Here is a 13,935-nt window from a genome sequence, read left to right as displayed (position 1 = left end):
CCTCCTATATGGGAACCTGACAGGCACCCCTTTTTCCCACTTGTGGACACATAGGGCAAGGGACAATCTTAGTATTTTCCTCTTAATATCAGGAAATGACTAACCTTTTGTATGAACTTGCTGTCCTTATGCACCAGTGCTAGCATGTATTTTAAAATTATCCTTTTGTTAAACTATTTCCAGTGACACAGACCAATCTGCGGCATAGCCTTGCTTTGTGAATTCTGTTCCTGTATCATCATCATCATCATCCATTTTCCCCCAAGCTGTATGTTCATTAATACATTTTTTTAAAATTTGTCTGGAATTTCTGCTTTAGCAAAATACTTGCTCTCATTTCATACATGACATTGCACCAACTGAGCAGAAAAAGTCGAACCCCTTGGTGCCATGGTGTGATTGCCTCCACATTTACTGCAATAAAATCTTGACTCTGCCATGTGTTTACTATGGCATTCCATATTTAGGCATTGGTACGTCTTTTTTAATTGAAGTCTCTTCTGTTCTCTCGCTACTTGCTAATGCTTTAATTTGGGAAGCACAGTTTTTACTTGCCCTGTAAATATCTACTGTTCATTGCAAAGTCAAGTTCCTTATTTTCATTAACTTTGTTAGACCTGGCTATTAATTCTATCACAGATAATTTTGTTTCTAGTTCATCCATCTGTCAGGTTAACATGCTTAGCTTTATTACACAGGTCTGTAGCTAAGGGTATGTCTACATTGCAGTTGGGAGGTGTGATGCCCAGTGTTGATAGACAGATTTACACTAGCTCAAATCAAGCTAGTCTGCTAAAAATAGTAATGTGGACACTGAGGCACTGGCAGTGTCTTTGGCTAGCTGCCTAAGCCCATGCCTGACTGACCTCTTGGCTCTGAGCCTGGGTGACTAACCTGAGCCACCACCAATTCTGGAATATACACATGGCTATTTGTAATGTGCTAGCGTGAACTCAGCTAACACAGGTCTTTCTACCTGCATGGGGAACCACACCTCCCAGCTGCAGTGTAGATATACCCACAGTGGCCTATGGTCTGATCAGGCAGCTGGTTTCCAATAAAGAATAGGCCTCTACCAAATGACATTTTGCCTGACTCACAGTACTCCTAGCGGTTCTAAAATGGCATTGTCTAGTAGTTTTAAATCCCTCATATGTTCCCCCTGGAAGGCATTGTAGATCACCATTGCCTTTGTGTCTGACACATATCACAGAGTGGAAATCTCACACACTCTGATTTCTTTGCAATACCATGTGATTCCAGGAAAGCTGGGAATTGCTACAACCCCCTCCTCCAATTCTCTGCCAAGTTCTCTTCTGAAATGAGAGATTCAAAAGTTTTCATTTGTCAAAGATTTAGTTTACTTCTTGCACCATGTAATAAAAGCAAGACACACAGGGGTATTGGTAAGGGACAGATTAATTTTAATTTTCTGATCCTACTCAAATGGCATGGGTCATGGTTACCAAATGTTTATAACTTTATCTCATGGAGGTAGCCCATATCCAAAAAAGAGTTGTTACAGAGTTGGCTTTCTCCATTGGAAAAGATCAGAAAACTTGGCTCTGTTCATCATAAATTTGAAAGCTAACTGCTGGTCATTCATATTCCTCTAATTACATTTTATTTTCGTCTTTCATTGACATACTTAGAATTTGCTTTTGTTACATGTTTCAAACAGTGAAATTAAGCAGAGGCAAGCTTTTTTCACAGTAAATATTTAAACCAATGTCTGGGTAGCTCTGATATAATATTGAGACAATGAAGCAGAGAATGAACAATGTGGAGAGTACTTCAATGTTAATATTTTGCCTGAGAACAAAAGGCCTATACTAACCAATATTTCATAATAGAGTTTAATTTCATATTTATAGTACCTATAATTTTTGACTGATTCATGACGTTGTTGGGGTTCCCCAGGACTCTTCCACTCAGTTAACCAAGAACTAAGTTTGATTCCAGACCCATTGCTCAGGTTCCTTTATTGGCACACAGTCAAACTATATTTGAGTTGATAGGGCTCAAATGTAGGGGGTGGATACAGGGCACCTCACACATGCAAAATTGTACAGCAAACCTCTTCCTTTATATACACTTATACATTACAATGCATTTACTATACATTGCATCACATGTTACATGTTTTGGAATTTGCATGGTAACTTTGTAGGAACAGATCCTTGTATGGCATGCTCCATCAATGCACTGTCAATGTAGGACTTACTCTTTCCCTCATCTTTATGTTCCCTATTTACCCCATCCGTTGTTCTTAGATAATGGCTCCCCAGATGTTTCCCCTACTAGCTAAGAGACAGAATGTCTGAGCTAGCTAAGATTACTGTCCCATTTACTTAGCATAAACATTTCATTTTCAGCCTGCTGATCTAGTTACCTCCCTAATCTTGTTTTCCAAGAAATGACCCCTCACACACACATTCAATGACTAATGTCAAGACAGACCTACAGACAAAAGGAAAATTTGTTAACTTATTTCCTTTATAATACTCACTATGGTCAGGCACAATTATCTGCCTCACTGTCCCAATATAAGGCCAAAGCAATCTTGCAATGATATGGAAATTGATGCTTGCCATTTAATTTCTTAATGGCTCAACTTTTGCCACAATTCATGCAGAAAATACATTCAAATCTAACTTCAGAAAGGAACACATTTCACCAAATATTATTGCTATACACCAACTTAATGTTTATTTGTTTTTGGCAATTTTGTGTGATTAACCAGATAAGTGACAGTTTTGCCATTCTTTTTCAAAAGATAACTATTATTATTATTTGGTTTTTGGGGTCTTTTGGGTGATGGTAAATGCTGGCATGACAGAACATATAAAAAACCACCCAGTTCTACCTTTTAGCATTAAATTTGTGTACACAATATGTATGCACACTTACATTATATCTAAAATATTATGCATGTGATTGTATGTTCATATTTTTCTGGAATACACATATCAGCCATCTAGGTTGTGTTTCATATATCACATGGATCAAATTCAGCAATGGTGTAGCTCTTCTGACTTCAATGGAATTGCTACAAGGATGAATTTGGCCTTAAGGCTGGACCCTCAGCTGGCAGAGATTGGCATCACTTCATTGATTTCAGTGGAGCTAAATTGGTTTACACAAGCTGATTACCTGTCCCTTTGTTTTAATACAAACAATTGTAACATACACTATATATGTTTACATCCATATACACTTTTTATGTAGTGTTTGCATAGTACTATCAGTACTGTTTTACATGGGACAATACAGGCATTATATTGGGGGCAGGTGTATTGATTGCATTGAAATTTGCAGCCAAGCCTGGATTCAGGTCCAAGAATTTCTGATTAATCTAGTTGGATATACTCCCCATGTTTCACACACTGAAACTTATAAATTTTCAACACAATTCAGCTTCTTTTGCTCAGTACAGTATCCCCTACTAAATACTACTGTTGTTGTTTAAACAAGTGCACATACCAATAATCTAAACAGTAGGAAACCAAGACAACCAGTCAGGTCCACCCTTATCCTTTCCACATTACATATTCATCTCACCTCGCCTTTCTCCCACACTAAACCCCTTCATCATATAAGCCCCTTTCCCCAAATTCAAATAGCACTTGTGCAACCCTTAGCTTCCACCCCATATAAAATCCAAGAACCATTGTCAAATTCATTTCAACACCATTCTTTTTCCACACATGCCTACGGCACGTGTGTACATAATCTACATAATATTATATTGTCAGTTCTAATTAGGGTTAGTTGGCCTGTCTAGAACAATAGTTCTACACACCATATGAATTTCTATATTGATATTTGCTTTATAAATCTTGCAGCTTTTTCCTAGGGGAACACTAACACGTATAATAGAAAAAGTGTTAGCTTTGACATACTGGCTTGTTAACTACATCAGACTGTCAAAACTGAGAAAATACTGTCTGCTTACAGCAGTAACATTTTTTAGTGTGTTTCTTTCTGTTCTGCATTGATATACACACTGAGGGTGCATGTGTGCATAAATTTATTGTTCTAAAAAAGGCTGAATACTATTAATTAGAATAACTACCATTACAGATTCAGTGCTCATGTTGTTAAAGTCTGAGAATAATATCATTTTTCCATTGTCTAACTAAAGTTTAGAAGGTTTTAAACATTGATAATAGCCGTCAAAATATGAGCTGTATAAAATACCAAGTATAGTGCATCTGTGAATTAGAACTGTTTATACGAGAACTTGACTGGCTTTCAAAATATGATGGAAATGTTTCATTCCTTTGATTTATGTTACAAGCAGCTGTGTTGTTAGCTGTGCTTTTAGTCAAGTATTCATATCCTTCAATATAACAAAAATCAATGTGGGAAAAAATCCCCCTATTTTTAGAAATATGAAATTGGGGCAGAAAATTGCTTGTTCTACTGTATAAGCAATTTAGGCCAGATTCTGCATTGTGATAAACATAGTTGGACTGCTGAGCCAATATGGAGCTGCACTGCATTGACCAGGGGGCATCCTGGAAACCTATACACTGAAATTAATAACTTTCTCAGGTAAACTTATATATATACATTCTTGAGATATCACTGCATTTTTTTCTTCTTTTGCATTTTGGAGAAGAGTGAGAATGTGATATGTTTTCTCTCTTTCATAATAAATTGGCAAACCTTTTTGAAAGAAGAGCTAGTACAAAAATGGCCTTCCTTTGAAAAAGAAATATATTTTTTTTTATTCTCAATTTTTAACACTTGAGTTAGGTAACAGAATAATGACCACAGGTGACGTGTAGAAAAAGATACCTCTTTGTGTTCACTTTCCCAGTGAACACAAGACCCTAGAAGTACATTTCAAATATTGTCTATAAATCACTACATGCATTAGAGGAAGCTGAAAAAATTGGATATAGATTTTATTTTCCTGACCCTGTCCCACCAAGCCCTGTGGTTCAGGCATGATCAGATCTCCGGGATTGATAAAAGTTTGTGGTATCTCAATATGCTTCACCACCATAACCAAGCTTTGGTCATCCTTGTGACCTGTGTACATATGGGCAGTGGACAAAGCTGCAAGTTAGAGTTGCCACAGTCTACTTTATACTTTTTTTTTTCATTTTACTTTTATTTTCCATTATAAATACAGGGCTAGGTTGTGGTTTGGCTATGTACCTGCACTAGGGAGTAAGAGGAAATTAGAACTCCCTTTATGCCTTAACATGGGCTACCTGGAAACAGGATCTAAGTCTATAGTAGTAAGTGGAAGTACTCTTCTTAGTCCTTCTCTGGAGCAGGTGTCCAGGGAGTGGGTGGAGGCTTGGCTTCATCCCTGGCTTTTGCTTGCTGGAGTTGATGAGCCAGTGTGGAGTGAGTAGCAATTTACTGATGTGCTACAGGGCTGAAGTAAGCTGTTTGCCCTCTCCCCCAAGAGGCAAGCAGAGAAGGAATTGTTTTTTTCAGAATTGTGCGTATAAGCCACAATGGAAAATGGAGGGATCTTACACCATACCACCAGACTCAACAAACCGGCACCCTCAAACCATCCTAATATTGATGGTCATTCGCTCTAAGGAAATGCTCACAATACACACAAACCTGCTTCTGGTTTTATATTGTGGTCTGATAGGTATCTTCTCCTTGTTCTGAATTCTCCCTGACATTGCTTGTTTTATTTGTTATTTTCCCCAAGTTAATACAATTGAAAACCCTGTGGCTACTTTCTGAGGTGACTGCTGACAAGCCCACCCAAATCTGAGCAGGGGATGTAGTGCTGCCCCTGCCCTGCCCAGCCATGTGCCTAGGTGCCTGGCCTGGCTCCCCTCCAGCCCCAGTGCTAGCCCCGCCCCCATGAGACCAGGGCAGCAGCACACAATTCTGGAGAGCATGCAGCAGGGTGGTTGCCAGGCAGGCAGAGAGGAGATCAAAAGAGAGATAGAGAGCCACTGTGGGATGGTGGGACAGGTGCCAGAAGTGCACGCTGGAGAGCGGTGTCTCCTCCCAGGGCTGAGGGTTTGGAGGACCCCTAGCCAGAGCTTCCATCACACACACACACAAGGCCAGATGCAGAGCCCCACTTGCCCCCAGTAAAGGCCGGCTGGAGGAGTGGGAGGAGGCAGCCCCCTGATCCCTCCTGCCCATCCTGTCATTGCCCGCCAACCTGAAAGTCGGGGCCCACCCAAATTTGCAGTCCTACCTACACCACTGCCAGAAGCCCCACAGGCCCCACTCAGGGGAAATCAGACTGTAAAAGATTTTTTTTAAGGGAAGCCTCTACATCTTTTCCTCGCAAAGATAGCCTTGAAAATGTAAAATGATGTAAACCGATCACTAGTCTTAAAATGAACATGCTGCAGGCTTCTACTTCTACAGTGGTTGGCTGGAGGAGGAGGAGCTACACATACTTGCTATCCACGTGTTTTATGTAAAATGAGTTACTAATGTATGCCAATGAATCATCCTCCTAACCCGTTCCAAAGTACTCAGGCCATCTCAATGCATACTGGTGGGAGCAGTGTAAATGGAGCTGATAATGGGTTTTTTTAGGTATCCTTTGTTTGTTTGGTTTGGGGCAGGGGGTTGGGGAAAGGAGGACACATTTTGTTTTGCCTACCTCCACAAATGCATTAAAGCCGCTTCTGGTCATAAGTTCAATTCCTGATTCTGACTTGTTGTGTGACCTTGGACAAGTCAATTAATGACTCAGTTCTTCACTTTCCCTCTATGTGAAACAGAGTTAATAATGTGCCATTGTAAAATGTTTAGAGTTCTATGGGTGAAAAATGTTTTATAAATGAAAAGAATAGTTTATATCAGCAGAGCTCTTTCTGAAAACTAGATTAGAAATCTCACAAGTACTTGCTGAATTTCATCAGACTAGAAATAGTTAGAAAATAGCCTTTTTTATGACATTTTAGTATTTGTACTTCTGATCCCAACTGAAGCCAGAAAGTCCACAGGGATATGAACATTAATAAATAGAGGTATCAACTGAGGGTATTTAACCACACAAAATAATAGCTTGCGTTTTATTTTGGATTAAGTTCTCTTTATTTCTTTTCCTATCCGAACCATTTCTGTTTGTTTACCCTTTTTATGTGCCCATCAAGATTTTCTTGGCAAGTTTGCACGTTGTGTGTTTTGTTTTAAAATTAGAGCGAGACCTATGGTTTCTTGAAGCAGGCATCCTCAGGTACATCAACCATATTTTCCACCTTTGCACCTCAGGCCTCAACCCAGCAAAGTATTTAAACTCTAATAGCTAAGCACGATTCAGTGCTTCGCTGGATTGGGGGCTTCAAACAAACACAAAGGAAAACACAGAGATGGTCTGACACTATGCCATCAAAATCAACAAACACAAACACTGTCAAACCATCCTAAATTGATGCTCATTCATTCTTAAAGTGCAATACTCATGAGGCAAATAAACCTGTTTCTGGTTTTATGCTGGTCTAGCAAATATCTTCTCTTGGTCTGAATTCACATTGACATTGCTTGTTTTGTTATTTTCAATACACCTGAAAAAAGTTAATACACCTGAAAATCCAATTACATGTACAATTCTTTTCATATAAAGTATAATACGTGTTTTTGATACTCCTATCATCACGTAGGCTGGCAACAGAACGTAGATAATTATATATAGTACTCAGGCACCTATGGCTATGAAAACATCAAAAGTCTGGTGTTTCAAAACCAGAACGGAGAGAGGTGGTGCTGAACAAAAACACAACTGGCACAAGAACTAATGTGGAACCCATAGGTAACCCAGAGCCAAATGATTATAGAAGATTATTAGAAATATATTCCCAAGAACAACAGAAGGACTAAAGTAAGCAATTGTCACAAGATGACTTCCATCTGTATTTTGTGGGTATTAGTATAATATGCAAAAAGAATAATAAAGGAACTGTGGGATAAAAACATTTTATGTTCAAGAAATAAGATTCAGAAATAAAATACCACATGGAGAACATGTTTCTGAATAGGCGGGTGAATCAAAGAGAATGCCTTTGAAGAAAAAACAAATACATAGCAGGCAAAATCTCAGCTACCACCAAGCAATGAAAACAAGCCTAAGCCACAGGTCATAAAGTAATATGGAACCTGGAAAAGCTACCAACTGGATAAAACACGAATTTGAATGAGAGATTTATGTCAAAGCATATGTGAGATGAGTAGCACACTGAACAAAACCAATTATGCACAACCACAGGAGTTTCTCATGTACTACTGTGGCCAATGCCCAGCAAAAGTTTCCCAATGTGTTTTGAACTGGTTTCTTTCAAAGTCATTTCCACTTTAGTTCAGTAGAGTGTCATGATGATTCAAGGAGCTTGAATGTGAATCTGTAGGTAGCCTTATACTAGCCAAAGGAAATAAAGAAGTCAGAGAAAACAATTTGCCAGTTTAGTCCTCTCTGTTCAGCTATGTTACAAGATGTTTCTCACAGAACACTTGCTGGATTTATTTTTTATACATTTGTTAGCCACAGATTTCCATTTTATATTTCCAAAGACTCTAATCTTATGCAATAGTTGTAGATCTTAAAAGAATGCATGCCACTAAAAGAAATATAGGTCATTGGGCTATCAACATAATTATGACAACAGTAGGAATACACTGGTACTAAGTTACTGTGACACCTATCAGATCTATCAAGCAGATCTGAGCTCCTCAAAGTGATAATGTGCAGTATCTGTGTAGAAGACACAAAGTATCCTTCCACGTATGTTCCAGTCGTCCAAATTGGGAATTTTTCAGTAGCTGCATACCATATGCAACTCTGGACTAAAGTTTGGGAGAAAGGTTGAGGTTGGTCCCTAAAAAAAAATAATTTAATTTTATATTATTTTGCCTCATTGTTTTCACCTTCAAAATCTGCTTGAAATGTAGGCAGTATCAGCTGCAAAGGATAATTCACTCCTGACTGTGATTACGTGGTAGGCAGATAGCTTTGCTTCTAAAGACTTGGTGAAGCAGACTGTGATTTCAATGGATTATTAATTTTACAGTGGATTATACATGCAGGATACTTGAGATATGTGACAAGTGGGGAGACTATTTTCAGAAAATATTGCTCTCTGAGTGCTGGAGGCTTTCCTTTTCCAGATGTGAGGTGTACATTGTCTTTGATCCTACAGTACTTATGGACCCTATTGAAAAAGGCAGTAGTGCCTAGGGAAGGAGTCCATCATCTATATCCAGATACAAAACCCCTGTTCCACACCAGCTATAGCCCAGAACTATGCATGTTGAAGACCATAATCTTCTGTGGTTTGTCCAAGTTTAGTCTGAACAGTTCCACAGGCTGTGAAAACCACAGCAATACTATTTCTTATTTCTCAGAATAATGTTTGCCATATTGTCCCTGAGAAGGTAAAGACTTTGGAGATATTGTATCACTGAAAGCTTCAATATTGGGCTGGATTCTTCTTGCTTAAAAATATAAATCAGGAATAACCAATTAAGTCAGGGGTCCTGCACCTGTCCTATTTATCTTCCCCACATACCACCACCAAATGGCCCAGTACTGACATGAGATCAGCTCATGGATAAGCTGATTGAAACTAAATCTGAACAAGAGAGTGTGTATGTTGAAAAGGAAAGCACCTTTAAAGAATTTGCAGCCACACTGCTGTCCCTTTGGCTGAAGGCATACACCCACAATTGATCAATTCAGTCCATAATTTGAGAGAGATCTTGAATTTCTTCCCGATGCTAAGCTCTCACATAGCATCATACATGAATAATGCTCTCTATTGTCTCTAGTTGGCTAGGAGGTTCCATCCCATCCTGAAAGACAGTGACCTGGCTTCAGTTACACATACCTTTGTCACCTCTTGCCTGGACTTCAGCAATGCAATATACATGAGAATGAAGCCATCGGTCCTCAGGAAACTCCATGTAGCACAGAATGCTGCAGCACATTTCCTCAGCAGTAACCCTTGACATCTGCATGAAATGAATGTGTGGTTTACACTCACTTACACAGTCTTTACATGAGTGTAAATGACCACAGGATATGTAAGATAGTGGAGAATGAGAAATATTGACCAATTTATGGTGACCAATCCATCATAAAAATGCTTAGGATATTGACATGAAATTGTGTTATCAGGCCATGTGGCCTAGAGAATAGAGCACTGGAATGGGACTCAGAAGATTTTAGTTCTATTCCTGGCTCTGCCTCTAGCCTCCTGGGTGACCTGGGGCAAATCTATTCACCTCTCTGTACCTCAGTTTCACCATCTGTAAAATAGGTACAATGATACATATCTGCTTTGTAAAGAGCTGAGATCCACTGAAAAAAAGAGTTATTATAAGAGCTAGGCATTATTATTAACATCACGGTTTCCCACATTGTGGTTGTAAATGCTTTGAACTGAACCAATCTGCTGAACATTCTAAATGAAGTGATTTAATGGAAGTCCTGGATGGAAACCACCATAACTGTCAGTAGGGTCAGTAACTCAGTAGTGAACATTATTCACTTTCAGTGAGACAACTCCTAAATCACTTAGGGCCAAATTTTTTTAAAGGTATTTTTTTAGAAGTGCAAATAAGTGGGTAGTGCCTAGGCACTTTTGAAAACTCCCACTAGATGTCTCCCCCTGAGTCCGACCTGTACCTCATCATGGTGAAGAGGTATAACATCTGAAGTAGGGGATCTCTCATTGGAGCTATGCCATCAGTGATGAAAGCTTATCCGGAATATCGCCTTGAGAATTCTGCAAGGTGGACAGATCCAACAAGAATCCTGAAAATGATGGCTAAGACAGGTGGTGAAGATGCAGTGTGAAGAAGGAAGTCACTGAGAAAGACTCAATGGCTTGGGTCACAAACATGAAGCCAGTACCGGTAGACCAGAAAAAGGGTCACGTTGCTGTATCTCCATCTCATCCCAGTGAGATGAGGTATTTTTTTGGAATAATCATCACTCTTGCTTTTGACCATGAATAACTTAGCACTCTGCACCAGGGTTAAAGCCCCTGCCTTATTCTCATATGTAGATGCCTTGCCAGTGCTGTCTTCCCTCGGCGCAAATATGATGGACTCATGCTAAAGATGCCCTGAGGATGCACGTCCTCTGATGTTGGCAGGCATGTCTGCAGTATACCATTATAAAACATCCAATTGTGTCTGGGATCTCAACTTGTCCATCAAAATTGCAACCCGGAATATTGAAACCCATCACAAGAGTGGTCATCAGGTTGCTGTCTCATGTGAAATGGACTGTCTTGGCATATCAATCGCAGGCCTAACAGAAGCAACGCTGATACATCATGAACATCAAGAGGTGGAAGATTCCTCACTTCTGTATTCTGGCAGTCTCAACCACTGACATGGGGTAGCTCTGCTACTGTGAAGCAAGGTCAAGTCCTTCTTGATAACCTGGATACCCATGTCTTCTCAGTTACTTATTGCACATCTTAAACATTGGCACGGTTACCTCGCTGTCATACTAGTCTATGCGCTGACAGAGGAATCTGTTGATTCAGTTAAAGATCATTTTTAAGATCAAATGGAATCTCTAGTATGCATGGTCCCTCCACATGATAATTTCATGATCCTGGGTGACCTAAATGCAGTTACTGGCTCTCTGTGAACTGGGTTTGAAGAGGTCATTGGTCATTATGGTTCAGGTATACCCAATGATCACTCTTGCTGCTTGCTCACATTCTGCGCCTCCCAGAAGCTTTCCATTCTTGGGTCATGGTTCAAGCGACATATATCAGATGTCACTGATCTCTCACAATGGCATTACTCAGAAGGAGATGGACCATATCATCACATGTGACAGGCATCTCATAGACTCATAGATATTAAGGTCAGAAGGGACCATTATGATCATCTAGTCTGACCTCCTGCACAGTGCAGGCCACAGAATCTCACCCACCCACTCTTGCAAGAAACCTCTCACCTATGTCTGAGTTATTGAAATCCTCAAATCATGGTTTAAAGACTTCTCTTCACCTTCTGTAGAGTATATTGTGGTGTAGAATGTCTGGCCAAACACAGATCACCACCTAGTGGTTGTCCATATGGTGTTGATACTCCAACGAGGAAGTAAGCCCTCTGTGATGAAGAAGTTTGATATTGACGCACTTCGCGAGCCAGGTTTAGCCAACAGGTTTTGTATCAATGTCAGCAATAGATTCTCGGCTCTAGCCAAACTGCTGAATGACATGGAGGTTGCCTGGTCTCTATCTGCTTCTATCCTCCACCAGTCTGTTGAGCAAACAATTGGCTATGTGCATCCAGCATGCTGACCCTAACTATCGGGGAGGCCCTCCAGATAATTACATTGAAGGCCACATCTGCCAGCATAGCGATAAGAGTACCCACAAGCAGCTGAAGTGAAAATTTAACACCCTGGCACTCCGTGATCACAGGGCATATTATAACCAAGTGGTGGACAATGTTGAATTTGGCTTAGCCAGGGGCGACTTAAAGCCAGAATTTCACACAATCCGCAATCTCAGTGGTCAAAAGGTAGTCGCTACAAACGACATCCTGAATAACAGCCAAGGCCAGCCATGTAAATTGGATGATGACATTTTCTCATGGTGGGTGGAACAATATCAGTATGTTGAATTACTCTCCAGCTGCTGCTTGCTCAGAGCTGAATGATCTGGCAACCACTGCAGTTCCGAACGCACACACTTGTACCGATGCACCAACATTGGATGAAGTGAAGCTTGACATCTGTAAACTGAACAATGGACACACAGCCAGCACTGATGGCATCCCCCCAGAACTGTTAAAATGTGCTGTTTGACCCTATAGTAGAATCACTTCTGGCTATCTTTCATCTGGTGTGGAGAACTGGAACCTTGCCAACCACCTGGAAGGATGGTATTGTGATTTCATTTATAAGGGCCAGGGACCATGCAGTGAATGTAAGAGCTACAGGCTGATCACCTTCCAGGGAAGGTGTTTGTGCATGTTCTGGTGGCGTGCTTGAAGCCTCTGCTACATTGGAAGCATCGCCTCCAACAGTTGGGTTTTATAAGGAACCAGTCCACCTCAGACATCATTTTGGCCTTCGCTTGTTTTCGGAGATACACCATGAGTTCAGGAAGCCCCTGCATGTAGCATACATTGATCTTAAGGCTGCATTTGATTCAGTTGACCATGTTATGCTATGGAAGGCCTTAAAGAGCATAGGTGTCCCTACCACTGTGCTGGGCTTGATTAGAGAGCTGCATAATGGAACCACAGACCATGTAAGTCTGGGGAATCAGAGGTCAGCACACTTAAAATCTGTATCTGGTGTCAGGCAGGGCTGCATCTTGACCCCTCCACTTTTTTGTCAGGCAATAGATTTCATAATGCATTCCGTCCATAGGCATTAAGATTGTTGATCTCTCACTCTCAAACCTTGACTATGCTGATGACATTGTTCATCTATACAGAGTCCCAACGGATTTCACGAGGCACTCCAGGAAATGGGTTCATCAAGTCTGTTTGAGTGTTGGACTCTCGTGGGCCGTCAAGCCCTTGCAGCCGCGCAGGAATGGACCAAATGGCGAATGATCACTACGGCTGACTGTTCGGCTAAGTGTTGAAGAAGACGACTAGATGTCTGTCTGTGTCTTTAGGCACCAAAATACCTTTAAAAAAATCCCACCCTTGGGCCTTGCAACACAGAGACAAGCAACAATCTAAATCCGGTTTAAAATTCCTGGCCCTTAGGTGCTTTTGAAAACTCCACTATAAATCTGCAGAAGGCACCGCGCCTCAGCACACATGCACAGTAGACTAATTGCCCTTAAGAGCAGATTTGTGAATTTCACCTGTATGATGCCCAAGCACACATCTTACTATCCTTAAACATTGTCTGGCAATTGATATTGTGGGTCTGTGTGAAGCAAAGGTCAACACTGAGAACTTGTTTTGTAATCAAATCATAACCTTAATCAGAATGAGGTGTTC

The 13,935-nt window shown here is 40.5% G+C and overlaps 1 long non-coding RNA gene across 1 annotated transcript in view; it reads right to left on the bottom strand.

The window, feature by feature from the left end:
- Nucleotides 1-13,935, bottom strand: part of LOC142073102 (uncharacterized) — a 31,035-nt gene that overhangs the window by 3,991 nt on the left and 13,109 nt on the right. The window contains exon 2 of the long non-coding RNA XR_012669788.1: nt 9,828-9,951. This is a non-coding gene — a long non-coding RNA (uncharacterized LOC142073102). The remainder of the gene's footprint in view (nt 1-9,827; nt 9,952-13,935) is intronic.

This window comes from Caretta caretta, chromosome 8 (genome assembly GCF_965140235.1).
Source record: "Caretta caretta isolate rCarCar2 chromosome 8, rCarCar1.hap1, whole genome shotgun sequence".
NCBI lineage: Eukaryota > Metazoa > Chordata > Testudines > Cheloniidae > Caretta > Caretta caretta.
Note: the sequence above shows the minus strand (reverse complement) of the source record. Positions and strands in the feature narration are given on the sequence as shown.